The following is an 18,786-nucleotide window of genomic DNA, read 5'->3' on the forward strand; positions in this document are numbered from 1 at the left end:
CACCCCTCTTTTCCCTCTATACAGTCCTTCTTTCCTTCATTCTTACCACACTCCTTATCCCTAACCCTAAACCTAACCCTAAACCTAATGCTAACCCCTCCCACCCCCCATTATATGTCCTCATCCGCTTATCAGCGAGATCATTCGTCCTTTAGTTTTTTGAGATTGGCTTATCTCACTTAGCATGATATTCTCCAATTTCGTCCATTTGCCTACAAATGCCATAATTTTATCATTCTTCATTGCGGAGTAATATTCCATTGTATATATATGCCACAGTTTCTTTATCCATTCATCAACTGAAGGGCATCTAGGTTGGTTCCACAATCTGGCTATGGTGAATTGAGCAGCAATGAACATTGATGTGGCTGTATCTCTGTAGTATGCTGATTTTAAGTCCTTTGGGTATAGGCCAAGGAGTGGGATAGCTGGGTCAAATGGTGTTTCCATTCCAAGCTTTCTGAGGAATCTCCACACTGCTTTCCAGAGTGGCTGCACTAATTTGCAACCCCACCAGCAATGTATGAGTGTTCCTTTTTCACCACATCCTCGCCAACACCTATTGTTGCTTGTATTCTTGATAATCACCATTCTAATTGGGGTGAGGTGAAATCTTAGGGTAGTTTTGATTTGCATTTCCCTTATTACTAGGGATGTTGAACATTTTTTCATATATCTGTTGATTACTTGTACATCTTCTTCTGTGAAGTGTCTGTTCATTTCCTTAGCCCATTTGTTGATTTGATTATTTGTATTCTTCGTGTAGAGTTTTTTGAGTTCTTTATAGATTCTGGAAATTAGCGCTCTATCTGAGGTATGGTTGGCAAAGATTTTCTCCCACTCCGTAGGCTCTCTCTTCACATTTCTGATAGTTTCCTTTGCTGAGAGAAAGCTTTTTAGTTTGAATCTATCCCAGTTGTTGATTCTTGCTTTTATTTCTTGTGCTATGGGAGTCCTGTTAAGGAAGTCTGATCCTAAGCCAACAAGTTGAAGATTTGGACCTACTTTTTCTTCTATAAGATGCAGGGTCTCTGGTCTGATTCCGAGGTCCTTGATCCATTTTGAGTTGAGTTTTGTGTAGGGTGAGAGATAGGGGTTTAATTTCATTCTATTGCATATGGTTTTCCAGTTTTCCCAGCACCATTTGTTGAAGAGGCTATCTTTCCTCCATTGCATATTTTTGGAACCTTTGTCCAGTATGAGAAAATTGTATTTATTTGGGTTTGTGTCCATGTCCTCTATTCTATACCATTGATCTACCTGTCTATTTTGGTACCAATACCATGCCGTTTTTGTTACTATTGCTTTGTAGTAGAGTTGAAGATCTGGTATTGCAATACCCCCTGCTTCGCTCTTGCTACTGAGGATTGCTTTAGCTATTCTAGGTTTTTTATTCTTCCAGATGAATTTCATAATTGCTTGCTCTATTTCTGCAAGGTACATCATTGGGAAGTAGAAATTTTAAGAGATGCAAACTAGTGGAAGGAAGTGAGGTCACTGATGCATGACCTTGAAGGAGATATTGGGACTCCTGTCCCTTCTCTTATTATTATTATTGTTATTGTTATTGTTATTATTATTTGCTTCACATCTTCATGAGGTGGACATCTTGCTCCACCATGAGCCCCTGCCATGATGTGGTGCCCTGACACTGGCTCAAATGCAATCTGACAGCCATGGACTGAAACTTCCCAAACTGAGAAAATAAAACTCTCTTTCTTTTTAAGTTGATTATCTCAGGTATCTTCCCATTCAAAATAATTGTCTCAATCTCATCTATAAAAATGAGAAAATGTTTGCCACACACACCAGAGAGAGAGCACTAATGTCCAAGATAAAAAAAAAAAAAAACTCAAAAAACTTAACACCAAAAAACAAATAACCAAATTGATAAATGGGCTAAGACACTTCAGAGAAGAAGAAACACAATGGACTAACACAAGAAAAAGTTCACATCATCTCAAGTAATTAGAGAAATGCAAATGAAAATCAAAACGACTGTAAGATTTTTGCCTGCTACTTTGCCGTCTGTAATCAGAGGGATAAAAAGAAGAAAATGAAAATTGAAGAACAATCATTATTGACGTTTCACAGTTATATACTCATACAGGGTAACTGATGAAGTGAAGAGTGATGCGTAACACATGTAAGTATAAAACACTGTGAATTTTCACATGTATATTATCATGTTATTGTTTTCATTTCTCTAATTTGAGACAAGGAGGAAGAAAACAAAAACAAAAAATGATCCTTGGGAGCCCACACAATAAAATAGATTGAATGAAGTGAAGGGAATCTGTCCCGGGGGGATAACATGAAGAACCAGGTGTTTGAGCCCAAAATAAATGAGATATGGAGACTCAAGAAGTGAGAAGCTGAAGTACAATATCCCCCTAAATCCTCTGTCATCAGCACTGCCTTCCCGTAACTCATGACAATTTGTCATCAGTCTCCTAATCTCCTCTTCAAAGCTCTAGGACTGGAGAGCATGTTCCCCATGGGACTCAGGTCTCTCTACCTGTACTGGTCACTTCTCCATAAGCCTGTCCTCACCTCCAGCTTTTTTTCTTATTATGTTCAGAGGTAATTTTCTCCATTTTTTTCTCTGCTTCTTCCTCTCCTTCTTCCCTTTCATCTTCCTCTGGCTCCTCATTCTGACAAAGACGAAAAGGAAAGCCTGGCAGCTAAAACCCTCACTGACCCCATGCTGCACGTAGTCCTGAAGGACCTCCAAGCTGGGGAAGATCCAGCAGTAACCCAAACACCTGTAGCCACTCTGCAGGTCCACCAGCCTCCCTGGGGATCTGGACTAACAACTCTCCTCCCGAGGAAGATGCAGCTCTGCTGATCTGTCCACACCCTTCCTCTCCTCTTTTTTTTTTTTTTTTGGTGCTGGGGATTGAACCCAGGGCCTTATGCTTGTTAGACAAGCACTCTACCAACTGAGCTACATCCCCAGCCCCGCTTCCTCTCCTCTTATACTACTGTCCAAGCTGACATCACTTCCCATTAGTGTGCTTTTGTGGACATGTGGGATAGGGTTGCCTCTCAGGAAAGGCAATGGCTTGAATTTTTTCTTGTCTTTTTGGAGGTCTTCTCTCCCTCTGTCTCTCACAAGACAGACATATCCCTTTTCATTTGAACATACATGTAGTTCATGTTCATAGATTTTTCCTCTTTCACTTGCCCTGAAGAAGGAAAAGGCTCATTGAACAAGGTTGTTGAAAGTCATTCATGTGGAAAAGGGAATGACCCCATGTTTGTGATGTGCGTGAACCATGAGAAGTGTGACAACTGCCTCAAGATCATCAGTAATGCCTCCTATACCACCAACTGCTCAGCCCCCCTTCCCAAGGTCATCCATGACAACTATGGGATTGTGTAAGGACTCATGATCACAGTCCATGGCCTCATTGCTTATCAGAAGACTATGGATGGCCCTTCAGGGAAACAGTGGTGTGATGGCCATAGGGCTGCCCAGAATAAAATCCTTGCATCCACTGGTGTTGCCTAGAGTGGGCAAGGTCATTCTTGAACTGGATGGGAAGCTCACTGGCATGGCTTTCCATGTGCCCACTCCAAATGTGTTAGCTGTGGATCTGACCTGTTGTCTGAGGAAGCTGCCAAATACCATGACATTAAGAAGGTGGTCAAGCAGGCACAGAGGGCCCCCTACATGGAGGACCAGATCATCCCTTGTGACTTTAAAAGTGATACCCACTCTTCAACCTGGGGATACTGGGGCCGGTGTTGCCCTCAACAACTACTTTGTGAAGCTCATTTCCTGGTATGACAATGAATTCAGCTACAGCAACAGGGTGGTAGACTTCATGGTCCCCATGGCCTCCAAGGACTAAGAGCCCTGGACCTCCTGCTCCAGCAAGAACACAGAGCAAGATGAAGGCTTTCAGCTATTGGGGAATTCCATATCTTTGAATTCACAAATTTTATTAAATTGAAATTGAAAAAATATTTTTGTCCCTGAAGTCCCATGTAGTGCACCCATTTGAGACCCGGAAACCAACCATACAGGAGTTGCAGAATGTTTTCATTCATTCACATAATGAAATTAAATTTCCAGGATGTTACTTGTTTCTGAAACCACTGATTGGTTTTAAAATTGTTTTATGATGGTATTTTGATTATGTTCTATATCCTCAGTAGACTTAAACGTAGATATGTACCATCCCCACAAAATTGTGGGTTAATATTTCTTCCTACCACTTAAAATATCTGGTTTGTTCTGTTTGAAGAATAAACATTATATTTGCATGTTTTGTACTTTTGTATGTTAACTTCTTTTCACAAGTCATTATCTATAGAATATCTTAAGAATGGTTGACTGACAAGTAATAGTTCTACATTTTTACATGCCAGAAATTACTGGAATACTACTAGGTACAGTTTAATTTTATGTTTGTTATTTGCTTTTAGGTCTTACTGACAATACAAGTTGAAGTGACTTTTCTAATGAACTCACCTATTCTCCTCTGACCTTTGATATTTTTTCAACAAAATGTAGCCATATAGTCCCCCACTTCCAGACAAAGGTATACTGATACATTGCTGGTGGAGTTGCAAATTGGTGCAGTCACTCTGGAAAGCAGTATGGAGATTCCTTAAAAACATGTAATGGAACCACCATTTGACCCAGCTATCCCACTCTTTGGCCTAAACCTAAAGGATTTAAAATCAGCATACCACATGATACATCTACATCAATGTTTATAGCAATTCAATTCACAAGAGCTAGATTGTGGAACCAACCTAGATGACCTTCAACAGATAAGCTGATACAGAAACTGTGGTATATATACACAATGGAATATTATTCAGTCATAAAGAATAAAATTATGGCATTTGCAGGTAAATAGATGGAGTTGGAGGATATCATGCTAAGTCAAAAAACTATTCCCCCAAAAACCAAAGGCTGAACGATTTCTCTGATAAGTGAATAATGAACATAACGGGGGGTTGGACGTAGGCAAAAATGGAGGAAGGATGGATTGTATAGAGGAAAATGAGGGATGGGAAGGGGATGGGAGAAGGTTAACTAATAGAAGGACACAAACATCATTACCCTCTGTACATGTATGATTATGCAAAGGGTGTGACTCTATTTCATGTAAAACCAGAGAAACGATAGTTGTACCCCATTTGTGTACAATAAATCAGTAAAATAAATAAAAAAACTTTTTTTAAATTAAAAAAAAATCACCCACCTCCCCCCAAAATGCCAAGTTATTCTTGATGAGATTCTGTTGATGAGACAGAAACAGATACCCAGACTCTTAACAAAGGACAGAGGAAATGAAGTGTGGGATTGGGTCCAAACTATGCCTGTCTTTCAGAGACTGATCACAGATGGTGAGCTGGACATCTTCAGGTATGGTCAGATTCCCATTCTACTGACCTAGACTTTGCTGTTCACCTGGTCCCTTGCCTGCATGTGCGAGTGTGTATAGAAAGAGTAGTGTTGGGAAAATTATACAAATCAGAGAATAAACTTTTAAGCTTGAGGACCAGGACGAAGTCTTCAAATGAATACAAAAGATTTGGGTAGTACATGTGTGACTTTGAACTCCTCAACAAGGGAACAAAGATGAGGATCTCTCATGAGTGCCTCTGGCATGTGTGTTATGCCCACACTGCTGTCAAATGGTGTGTGCTGAATGAGTGGGCTTGGTGTAAGTTCATAGCAGGTTGGTTAAAATTGGATCCTGGTTTAATGTATGGTGGACCAGGTGTTTACAAAAGGGGACATGGGAGCAGTATGGTTTGGATGAGAATGAATGTAGTTTGTGTCTTTTTGTTAGTTTGACACATATTTACGTACATTGATTTCTTGTTCTGTGATGAAGAACTTAAGAGTGTGTCTGTGTGTGTTGTTCATTTTATGTGTTTCATCTGTTCCTTGTAATTAATGAAATAGTCTCAGAAACACAGCAATTAGTGTATTTGTGAAATCTGAGGAAAACATCACAGAACCTGAAGGTGTGGAAATCAATGTATGTAAGCAAAAGCACATGAGTTTTGAAAACAGGTTTATGTATAATTAATGTTGCATGTTTTTATTCATGTAACATAGGAGGTACTGAGAATGAAAAACTAGTCACATGCAACAGGGATGAATTTTTTCCCATATAATGGTGAGTGAAAGCAGCCAATCCACAAAGGAACTAAACAGACACTACTCAAAAGAAGAAATGACATGGTGAACAAATGTGTGAAAAATTGTTCAGTATCTCTACGAATTAGTGATATGCAAATTAAAACTACACTGAGATTTCATCTCGCTCTGTCAGAATGGCAATTATCAAGAATAAAAGTAAGAATAAATGCTGACGAAGATGTGGGGATGAAGGTGCACTCATACTTTGCTGGTGGGACTGCAAACTGATGCAACCACTCTGGAAAGCAATAGAAATTAGTCTTTAGCAGAAGAAAATAAGAGATAAAGAGAAACCAGACAAAGTAATGAAAAGAATACAAATCAAACCTAGACATACAGTCCAAAAACCTGAACCCTCAAAAGACAAGGCAGGAAAAGAAATTACTACATTTTAAAATTGCTAGCAAGTTTTCTGATCAGAACAAGCTCCAAGTCCCGGAGCCAGCGCGGCATACTCTGGCCCGCAAGCGGCTTCAGGGACCAGGACAGGGCAGCCAGCGACCTCCCCAAGCAGCCTGGACCCCTACGGTGGGAGGTGCCTTTCAAGGCTAGCTTCTTGGAACAGACCGCCCAGTGAGAGCTTTTCTACAAAGAGACAGCCACAAGTCCGCGAGCCAACAGAGAGCTTTGATCCCTAAGCAGCATCTGGGATCAGGGCAGGGCAGCCAGAGACTTCTTCAGGCGGCTTTGCCCACTCCGGCCGCAGGCTCTTTCCACGGTGCGATCCAAGATGGCGACCTAGAGGGTGACTGCATCTCCAGTCGCTCCAGACCCCAGGTCTCAAGAAGAGGAGTCATCGAGAGACTTGGACAAAAATAGAGTCACGGGGTGAGTCTCCCCCACTGGGCGAAACTTGGCCTGGGTGCCAGGCACAGATAGGGGTGGGGTTATCATAGCAGGGTAGGGCAGCTAGAGTCTTCCCAAGGTAGCCTTCCACACTCCGGTGGTGGGCTCCCACCACACGGCCAGCTGCACGGTGCAGGCCCCCAGTGAGAGCCTTTCGGCACAGAGCCAGCTCCAAACCCTGGAACCAGTAGGGACTAGGGGCAGCTTTCTTCGGAAGCACTGCATTATCAAGTTCCTCCAAGACTTCAGGCTACTGAAGGCTGGGAGGTGATACACTGGAAATCTACTGGGACACTATAAGCCAATAGAGGAAATCTGCAATATCTCAGATTCCCACTGACATCTGACCAATATGAGAAAACAAGGGAAGAAAATGTCCCAAACAAACCTAGATACTACATCAATAAAACCCAATGACAGCAGAGCAGAAGAAATGTCAGAAAGGGAGTTCAGAATGTACATAATTAAAACAATCAGAGAAGCAAAAGAGGAGATGAAACAGCAAATGCAGGCATTGAAGGAGGAGATGAAAGAGCAAATGCAGGCATTAAATGATCGCACCAATCAACAGTTAAAAGACCAAATATGGGAAGCAAGAGATCATTTCAATAAAGAGTTAGAGATACTGAAAAAAAAACAAACAAACTGAAATACTTGAAATGAAGGAAACAATAAACCAAGTTAAAAATTCCATAGAAAGCATAACCAATAGGATAGAACACCTGGAAGACAGAACCTCAGACATTGAAGAAAAAATATTTAATCTTGAAAACAAAGTTGGCCAAACAGAGAAGATGGTAAGAAATCATGAACAGAATCTACAAGAATTATGGGATATCATGAAAAGGCCAAATTTGAGAATTATTGGGATTGAGGAAGGCTTAGAGAAACAAACCAAAGGAATGAACAATCTATTCAATGAAATAATATCAGAAAATTTCCCAAATCTGAAGAATGAAATGGAAAACCAAGTACAAGAGGCTTATAGAACTCCAAACATACAAAATTACAACAGACCCACACCAAGGCACATTATTATGAAGATACCTAACATACAAAATAAAGACAGAATTTTAAAGGCCGCGAGAGAAAAGAATCAAATTACATTCAGAGGGAAACCAATAAGAATATCAGCAGATTTTTCAATCCAGACCCTAAAAGCTAGAAGGGCCTGGAACAAGCCCTGAAAGAAAATGGATGCCAACCAAGAATCTTATACCCAGCAAAACTTACCTTCAAATTTGACGATGAAATAAGATCCTTCCATGATAAACAAAAGCTAAAGGAATTTGCAAAAAGAAAACCAGCATTACAGAACATTCTCAGCAAAATATTCCATGAGGAAGAGATGAAAAACAACGATGCAAATCAGCAACAGGAGGCGCTACCCTAAAGGAATAGCCAAATAAAAGACAAACCAAATCATGTCAAAAAACAAATATGAGTCAAATGACTGGGAATACAAATCATATCACAATAATAACCCTGAATGTTAATGGCCTGAACTCGTCAATCAAAAGACATAGACTGGCAGATTGGATTAAAAAGAAAAATTCAACAATATGCTGCCTGCAAGAGACTCATCTTATAGAAAGAGATACCCATAGACTAAAGGTGAAAGGATGGGGAAAAACATACCATGCACACGGACACAGCAAAAAAGCTGGAGTATCCATTCTCATTTCAGATAATGTGGACTTCAAGCCAAAACTAGTCAGAAGGGATAAAGAAGGACATTACATGCTGCTTAAGGGAAGCATAAATCAGCAAGACATAACAATCATAAATATCTATGCCCCGAACATTGGCTCATCCACGTACATCAAACAAATCCTTCTTAATTCCAGAAATCAAATAGACCACAACACAAGAATACTAGGCGATTTTAACACACCTCTCTCACCACTGGATAGATCGTCCAAACAAAAATTGAATAAAGAAACCATAGAGCTCAATAACACAATCAACAATTTAGACTTAACCGACATATATAGAATATACCATCCAACAAAGAATGAATACACTTTCTTCTCAGCAGCACATGGATCCTTCTCTAAAATAGACCATATTTTATGCCACAAAGCTACTGTTAGCAAATACAAGAAGATAGAGATACTACCTTGTACTCTATCAGATCATAATGGATTGAAATTAGAAATAAATGATAGAATAAAAAACAGAAACTTCTCCAATACCTGGAGATTAAATAATACACTATTATATGATGATTGGATAACAGAAGACATCAGGAGGGAAATAAAAAAATTCTTAGAAGTAAACGAGAACAAAGACACATCATATCAAAATCTCTGGGACACTATGAAAGCAGTACTTAGAGGAAGATTTATTTCATGGGGTGCATTCAACAAAAGAAGTAGAAATCAACAAATAAACGACTTAACACTACAGCTCAAAGCCCTAGAAAAAGAAGAGCAGACCAATACCAAAAGTAGTAGAAGACAGGAAATAGTTAAAATCAGAGCTGAAATCAACAAAATTAAAACAAAAGAAACAATTGGAAAAATTAACAAAATAAACAGTTGGTTCTTCGAAAAAATAAACAAAATTGTTAAACCCTTAGTCACACTAACAAAGAGAAAGAGGGAGAAAACTCAAATTACTAAAATTCGGAATGAACAAGGAAACATCACAACAGACATGACTGAAATACAAAACATAATTAGAAGCTATTTTGAAAATCTATACTCCAACAAAACAGAAAACCTCGAAGACATCAACAAATTTCTAGAGACATATGAATTACCTAAACAGAACGAGGAGGACATACACAACTTAAATAAACCAATTTCAAGCAATGAAATAGAAGAGGTCATCAAAACCCTACCAACAAAGAAAAGTCCGGGACCAGATGGGTTCTCAGCCGAGTTCTACAAAACCTTTAAAGAAGAGCTCATTCCAATACTCCTCAAAGTATTCCATGAAATAGAAGAGGAGGGAACCCTCCCAAACACGTTCTATGAAGCCAATATCACCCTGATACCTAAAACAGACAGAGACACATCGAGGAAAGAAAATTTCAGACCAATATCCTTAATGAACATCGACGCAAAAATTCTCAACAAAATTTTAGCAAATCGCATACAAATATATATTAAAAAGATAGTGCACCACGATCAAGTGGGTTTTATCCCAGGGATGCAAGGTTGGTTCAATATTCGGAAATCAATAAATGTCATTCACCATATCAACACACTTAAAGTTAAGAATCACATGATTATTTCAATAGATGCAGAAAAAGCATTCAATAAAATACAGCATCCCTTCATGCTCAAAACATTAGAAAAAATAGGGATAGTGGGAACATTCCTTAACATTATAAAGGCAATCTACGCTAAGCCCATGGCCAATATCATTCTAAATGGTGAAAAACTGAAAGCGTTCCCCCTAAAAACTGGAACAAGGCAGGGATGCCCTCTTTCACCACTTCTATTCAACATCGTCCTTGAGACTCTAGCCAGAGCAATTAGACAAACCAAAGAAATTAAAGGGATACGAATAGGAAAAGAAGAACTCAAACTATCCCTGTTCATTGATGACATGATTATATATTTAGAGGAACCTGGAAATTCCACAAGAAAACTTTTAGAACTCATAAGTGAATTCAGTAAGGTAGCAGGTTACAAGATCAATGCTCATAAATCCAATGCATTTTTGTACGTAAGTGATGAATCCTCAGAAAGAGAATTTAGGAAAACTACCCCATTCACAATAGCATTGAAAAAAATAAAATACTTGGGAATCAATCTCACAAAAGAGGTGAAAGACCTCTACAATGAGAACTACAGAATACTAAAGAAAGAAATTAAAGAGAACCTTAGAAGATGGAAAAATCTCCCATGTTCCTGGATAGGCAGAATTAATATTGTCAAAATGGCCATACTACCTAAAGTTCTATACAGATTCAATGCAATTCCAATTAAAATCCCAATGATGTACCTTGCAGAAATAGAGCAAGCAATTATGAAATTCATCTGGAAGAATAAAAAACCTAGAATAGCTAAAGCAATCCTCAGTAGCAAGAACGAAGCAGGGGGTATTGCAATACCAGATCTTCAACTCTATTGCAAAGCAATAGTAACAAAAACGGCATGGTATTAGTACCAAAATAGACAGGTAGATCAATGGTACAGAATAGAGGACATGGACACAAACCCAAATAAATACAATTTTCTTATACTAGACAAAGGGTCCAAAAATATGCAATGGAGAAAAGATAGCCTCTTCAACAAATGGTGCTGGGAAAACTGGAAAACCATATGCAACAGAATGAAATTAAACCCCTATCTCTCACCCTACACAAAACTCAACTCAAAATGGATCAAGGACCTCGGAATCAGACCAGAGACCCTGCATCTTATATAAGAAAAAGTAGGTCCAAACCTTCAACTTGTTGGCTTAGGATCAGACTTCCTTAACAGGACTCCCATAGCACAAGAAATAAAAGCAAGAATCAACAACTGGGATAGATTCAAACTAAAAAGCTTTCTCTCAGCAAAGGAAACTATCAGCAATGTGAAGAGAGAGCCTACAGAGTGGGAGAATATCTTTACCAACCATACTTCAGATAGAGCGCTAATTTCCAGAATCTATAAAGAACTCAAAAAACTCTACACGAAGAATACAAATAATCCAATCAACAAATGGGCTAAGGAAATGAACAGACACTTCACAGAAGAAGATGTATAAGCAATCAACAGATATATGAAAAAATGTTCAACATCCCTAGTAATAAGGGAAATGCAAATCAAAACTACCCTAAGATTTCATCTCACCCCAATTAGAATGGCGATTATCAAGAATACAAGCAACAATAGGTGTTGGCGAGGATGTGGTGAAAAAGGAACACTCATACATTGCTGGTGGGGTTGCAAATTAGTGCAGCCACTCTGGAAAGCAGTATGGAGATTCCTCAGAAAGCTTGGAATGGAAACACCATTTGACCCAGCTATCCCACTCCTTGGCCTATACCCAAAGGACTTAAAATCAGCATACTACAGAGATACAGCCACATCAATGTTCATTGCTGCTCAATTCACCATAGCCAGATTGTGGAACCAACCTAGATGCCCTTCAGTTGATGAATGGATAAAGAAACTGTGGCATATATATACAATGGAATATTACTCCGCAATGAAGAATGATAAAATTATGGCATTTGTAGGCAAATGGATGAAATTGGAGAATATCATGCTAAGTGAGATAAGCCAATCTCAAAAAACTAAAGGACGAATGATCTCGCTGATAAGCGGATGAGGACATATATTGGGGGTGGGAAGGGTTAGCATTAGGTTTAGGGTTAGGTTTAGGGTTAGGGATAAGGAGTGTGGTAAGAATGAAGGAAAGAAGGACTGTATAGAGGGAAAAGAGGGGTTGGAGGGGTGGGGGGAAGGGGAAAAAATAATGAATCAAACATCATTGCCCTATGTAAACGTATGATTACACAAATGGTATGCCTTGACTCTATGTACAAATAGAGAAACAACATGTATCCCATTTGTATACAATAATAATAAAAAAAAATAAAAAAAAATTTACAATACTAATAAATAAAAAAAAATGCTACCAACTAGGGAAAACGAAACAAATAAGTATATGTATATATGTCCCTGAGTCAATCAGCAGAGAAAGAATTCCCATACACACACACACACACACACACACACACACACACACAACAAAATAACAAAATCTAAAGAATAAAGGAAACATCTCCACTGAGATGGTCAAAATAGTTGCCCAGACTAGGTGGTCACTATCTATGTCCATCAATATTCCTTTCCAATTCTTCCTGAATTATGCACTGACAGAGCAGGGGGGGAGGGGGGGTTTAACCCCTTCCTGTTTGTGCTGCTCTCTGAGCCGCCAGTTCCAGCAGCCTAATATAGTAGGTAGTTTTTAAATATTTTTTTAAGATTCAAGATATTTTATTAACAGCTACTACAAACAGATAGCTCAATTAGATTGATTACCAAGTACTAAATCAACATACAAAAATCAGTAGTTTATATATATTCAAACAATCATTTGGAAAACTTAATGGAAGAAAACATTTCTTATATAATGGTAACAAAAATATATTAAGATGTCAATAAAAATGTGAGACCTATTAAAAATAAAAATTAAAATACCACTGAAGGCAAAAAATAGCCTTTCTACAAATAGAAGGACCATATCATTGTGTAAATTAATTTGAAAATTTAATAACATCTCAATGAAAACTTAACAGTTTTAAGATATATCACCTAATGCCAAATTTAGTGAGAAAAAAAAAAACATGGAAGTAGGACCAGCACTGAAACACATTAGGGCACTTTTAAAAGCTTAACTGATTTAACAGTATCATACTAGTCTATTAGCAAAACAGAGTGCCCAGATGTAAGTATACTCAGATACATATAGAAATTGAATGTATAAAGATGACATCATCTCAAATCACTGGGAAAAGGAAGTGGTCAATAAATTTCATATACCATGATAAATTCTATATGTACCAAAGATATTTTTAAATAACACAACAATTAAATCTGACTGTGTTGTGTTAAATTCACCCAGAATCATTGTATTGTGGTCTATTTGATTCCTGTAATTGAGAAGGATTTGTTTGATGTACATGGATGCACCATTTTTTAGGGAATAAATATTTATGATCCTTATGTCTTCCTGATCTTTGGTGCCCTTTAACAGTATGAAATGTCCTTCTTTATCCCTTCTGACTAACTTCTGCTTGAAGTTCACTTTGTCTGACATAAGAATGGAAACTCCCACCTTTTTACTGAGTTCTTACTAGTGGTATATTTTTTCCCATCCTGTCACCTTTAGTCTTTGGGTGTCTTTTTCTATCAGATGAGTCTCTTGAAGGCAGCATACGGTTGGGTCTTTCTTTTTAATCCAATCTCCCAGTCTATGTCTTTTGATTGATGAGTTTAGGCCATTGACATTCAGAGTTTTTTTTGAGATATGATTTGTATTTCCAGTCATTTCGGCTTATTTTTGGTTTTTAACTTGAATTGGTTTCTCTGTGATTGGCTTTTCCTTTTTCATTCCCTGCTTGCTGACCTACATTGTTGTTTTCCATTTCCTCCTCATGGAATATTTTGCTGAGAATATTTTACAGCACAGGCTTTCTATTTGTAAATTCTTTTAACGTTTTTTTTTTTTTTATTATGGAAGGATTTTATTTTATCTTTAAATCTGAAGGCTAGTTTTGCTGAGTCTAAGATTCTTGGTTGGCAACCATGTTCTTTCAGAGTTTGAAATATGTTGTTCTAGGCCCTTCTAGCTTTAGGGTCTGGGCTGAGAAATCTGCTGATATATATATATTGGTTCCCCCTTATATGTAATCTGATGCTTTTCTCTTGCAGCCTTTAAAATTCTATCTTTATTTTTGGATGTTAGGCATTTTCATTATAATGTGTCTTGGTGTGGATCTGTTGTAATTTTGTGCATTCAGTGTTCTGTAAGACACTTTTAAATGATTTTCCACTTCATTTTTCAAGTTTGGGGAAATTTCTGATATTATATCACTGAATAGGTTGTTCATTTCTTTGGTTTGCCTCTCTGTGCCTTCCTCAATCCTGATAATTCTTAAATTTGGTCTTTTCATTATATTGCATAGTTCTTGGAGGTCTGTTTAAGATTTTTTTTTTTAACCATATTCTCTGTGTGGTCAACTTTACTTTCAAGATTAAATATTTTGTGTTTCTTGTCTGAGGTTCTGTCTTCCAAGTGATCTAGTCTGTTGGTGATGCTTTCCACTGAGCTTTTTATTTGGTTTATTTTTTCCTTCATTGCAATGATTTGATTTTTTTTTTTTTTTTTCAGAATCTCTGTCTCTTTGTAGAAATCATCATTGCTTCCTGCGGTTGCTTTTTCACTGTTTATTGGAGTGATCATTCATTACCTGCATTTGCTCTCTTATTTCACACTTTGCTTTGTGAATCACACTAGTATATTCTAAAATCCTTTTCTGAAATTTCTTTTACCATGCTGTCATTGTATTCTATAAATATAGAATCTTGGTTTGTTTGGAACACTTTCTTCCATTTTTTTTCATGTTGTTCCCATTTTCCTCTCTATCATTGCAGATCTAGGATATAGAGGTTTCCCCCTTATAGGCTTATAATGACCCTTCAGGTTTCTAAAACCTCTTTTCAAGGGGACAATCAATACTAGCAGCACCCAGTACAGACAATATGCTACCCTAAACCAAATAACCCCTATGGAGAAGGAAATAATAATTTCATAATAAACAGAGAGGATGAGTTCAATTATTATCATAAATATAACAAATAGATGTACAATGAGGTATACAATTTCTAATTGTGGACAAAGAGGATGTGGAGGGGTGTAGAATGTAACTGTTAATGGGATAAGAAAAGTATATAGAAGGAGATCATAGGAAGAGTGAAAGCGAAACAAAAGAAGTTGGTTGTTAGCATGATGAAAGGGAGAGAGATACTCTGAGGAAAGAGGTAAACAAAAGGAAAATAAAGTAAGAAAAATAAGAAAATAAAAACAAAAAATTTCAAAAAGGAGAAAAACGAAACTACACTATAACAGTCATATACACTTCAAACCTCCCAGTCTTCAGTAGCCTGATGCATGAAAGTAACAGACAATGAGCTCCCAGTCTCCAGCAGGCATCTCAGAATGGGATTGGCCCCACCTCAAAATGGCAGCTTCTTCTTCCACAATAATCCAAGATGACTACACTGGTCTCCGAACCTGTTGGCAATGGGGAGCTGCAGTGTGGGGCATGGCTGCTGAATTCATGTGGTGTGCGGTTGGTCAGGGAAGGGGTCCTGGAGGTGGGGTGCAGTTGCTCAAACTGAGGGGTCCTGGAGATGGGGCATGGTAGGACATACTGGCATTCCAGCAGATCCGGGCTATTGTCCCAAAATGGCAGCCACCAAGTGTAAGCAAACCTGTGGGTACTGTGACAGTGATTTCCAGGCAACAGCAGGCTGCTGGTGATCCTCTGATGGTCTACAGGCAGTTTGTAGGCTATGAGTGGATGATCAGCAGATGGACCTCGGATGGTGGGTGATACATAGGTGAAAAGCAGGAGATGGGCAGGCAAGAGGCAGGCAAATAGGCAAATGACAGATGAAAAATTGCAGTCAGTGGGCAATCTGCACTCAAAAAGTTGTCGATATGCTAACAGACTGCAGGTGATCGAGGAGCACAAATAGGGTAAACAGAAGGGGATTCATGAGCAGCAAAGACTGAAAAATAGATTTCCTCTGCTTGAAACCTGAGTCACAGACAACAAGGAAAGCAGCCTCCTTCTAGTCCACCATTTTGGATTTGAAACTAGAAGCTGTTTGATGTTAGACTCAGCTTTCCTTCTCAAAAATATGGGGTGGGATGAGTTGGGAGGCACTGTCAGTTGACATTTTGTCCATTCAGACAAGTCTGGTGCACTCTCAGGTCCTGTTTCTGCAGGGTTGTGTGATGGGAGTTCCCGCAGGTGGAGCTGAGGTCTAACCAAGACTCAGGTCTAAGCAAGCTTTTCTGGGTGGTGTCTGCTTTGGAGAGATTAGATCCACCTTATGGCTTGACAGTAACTGATCTCTGATGTGGATCTGGTTCTTAGGAGTCTTGGAAGAAGTCTAATCATGAGGAATGGGGGCCAGTCCTCCACACTGCTGCCCATGAGCACAGCCTTCCCAGGTTTAGTGCTTGAGTGAATTCACCCGTTCTGCTCAGACTCCCAGCCCACTTCAATTTGTCAAAAGAGCTGACAGACAAAGGAGAGGCAAATTGGGATCCCCTCCTTGTACGAACTTGAATCCCCCTAAGTATAGTTTTCTCTGTGCCTGTTTCACTCACATTCTGCAAGGAACACCTGGGCCACCAGGCACCTGCGGGGATATTGTGACAGAATTTGCTCTGATGTCTTATCTCTTGGGCTACTGTTGTAGCAAGATATTCTCTGAATGGCTCCGGCCTCAGCTCCTTTGGTCAACTGCGATAAAGAGAGAGCTCATGAAACACCAGTATACAGTGCACCTCAGTATCACCTATTTTAGGGAGCATGTTTTTTTTTTAAAGATATACATGACAGTAGAGTGTACTTTGACATACATAAATGGAGTAAAACTTCCCATTCTTGTGGTTGTACGTGAGGTGGAGTTATACTGGTTGTGTATTCTTGTATGAACATAGGAATGTTACATCCAGTTCATTCTACTCTCTTTCCTATTCTTATACCTCTTTTTTCCCTTCATTCCCCTTTGTCTAATCCAGTGAACTTCTATTCTTCCATCCCTCCTACTCCCTTTATTGTGTTTTAGCATTCACGTATCCTAGAGAACATTCGTCCTTTACAATTTTGGGATTGCCTTATTTCACTTAGCATGTTCATCTCCAGTTCCATCCATTTACTGGCAAATAAAATATTTTAATTTGTCTTTAAGGCTGAGTATTATTCCATTGTGTAAATATACCACATGTTCTTTATGCATTCATCTGGTGAAGGGAACCTGGGTTTCTTCCAAAGATTAGTTATTGTGAATTGAGCTGCTATAAACACTGATGTGACTGTGTCATGTAAGTTTACTGATTTTAAGTCCTTTGAGAGTCTGTTAAGGAGTGGGATAACTGGGTCAAATGATGGTTCCATTCCAGTTTTTAAAGGTATCTCCATGTTGCTTTCCAGAGTGGTTGCACCAAATTTAAGTCCCACCAGCAGTGTATGAGTGTACCTTTTCCCCATTTCCTCACCAACATTTAGTATTACTTGTATTCTTGGTAATTGCCATTCTCACTGTAACGAGATGGAATCTCAGTGTAGTTTTAATTTGCTTTTCTCTAATTGCTAGACATGTTGAACATTTTTTCATGTATTTGTTGACCATTCATATTTCTCCTACTGTGAAGTTTCTGTTCAGTTCTTTTGCCCTTTTCTTCATTGGGTGATTCATTTTTGGGGTGTTAAGATTTTTTTATGGTTTTTTTTTTTTTTTATTATATCCTGGAGATGAATTCTCTATCTGAGATGAAGTTTCCAAAGATTTTCTCCCATTTTGTGAACTCTCTTCATGTTCTTGAGTGTTTCCTTTGCTGTGGAGAAACATTTTAATTTGACTCCATCTCATTTATTGAACCTTGACTTTTACTTCCTGGGCTTTAGGAGAGAAATTCAGTTCCTTAGCCAAGGTGATGGACGTTTGGGCCTACTTTTTCTTCTAGTAGGCACAGGGTCTCTGATCTAATGCCTGGGTCCTTGATCCACTTTGTATTGAATTTTGTGCAGCATGAGAGATAGGGGTTTAATTTCATTTTGCTGCATATGGATTTCCAGTTTTCCCAGCACGATATCCTCCTCAGGCAGCTCCTCCTCAGGCAGCTGCCCGGAGCCCCAGTGGTCGCTCCAAGTCCAAGCACTGTGCTGAGCCGCCTCCTCTATGATGATCCCAGTGGTCCGTGTTTACCGCTCCAGCGGGGGGAGAGATGTCTTGCTGAGCAACTCTACTTCACAAAGTTCCCTGCATTCTGGGGCTACCGCCCCATGCGGGACGCCTCCCCAACGGGAGAGACTCACCCTGCGGCTTTGAGTTGGTCCCAAGTCTCTCACTATCTCCTCTTTTGAATCTTGCGTCCTGGAGCAACGTGAAATGCAGCCACCCTCTAGTCCGCCATCTTGAAAACAGCTCCCAGCACGATATCCTGAAGAGGCTATATTATCTCTAATGTTTGATTATGGCACCTTTGTCTAAGAAAGACCTGTTTATTTGGATTTGTCT

General features: G+C 38.9%; 1 pseudogene; it reads left to right on the top strand.

Annotated features, from left to right (window-relative positions):
• The first annotated feature begins 3,157 nt into the window (after window positions 1–3,157).
• On the top strand, window positions 3,158–3,857 carry LOC124986440 (glyceraldehyde-3-phosphate dehydrogenase-like; annotated as a pseudogene).
• The last annotated feature ends 14,929 nt before the right edge of the window (window positions 3,858–18,786 follow it).

The sequence above is a fragment of the Sciurus carolinensis genome, chromosome 6, assembly GCF_902686445.1.
Source record: "Sciurus carolinensis chromosome 6, mSciCar1.2, whole genome shotgun sequence".
NCBI lineage: Eukaryota > Metazoa > Chordata > Mammalia > Rodentia > Sciuridae > Sciurus > Sciurus carolinensis.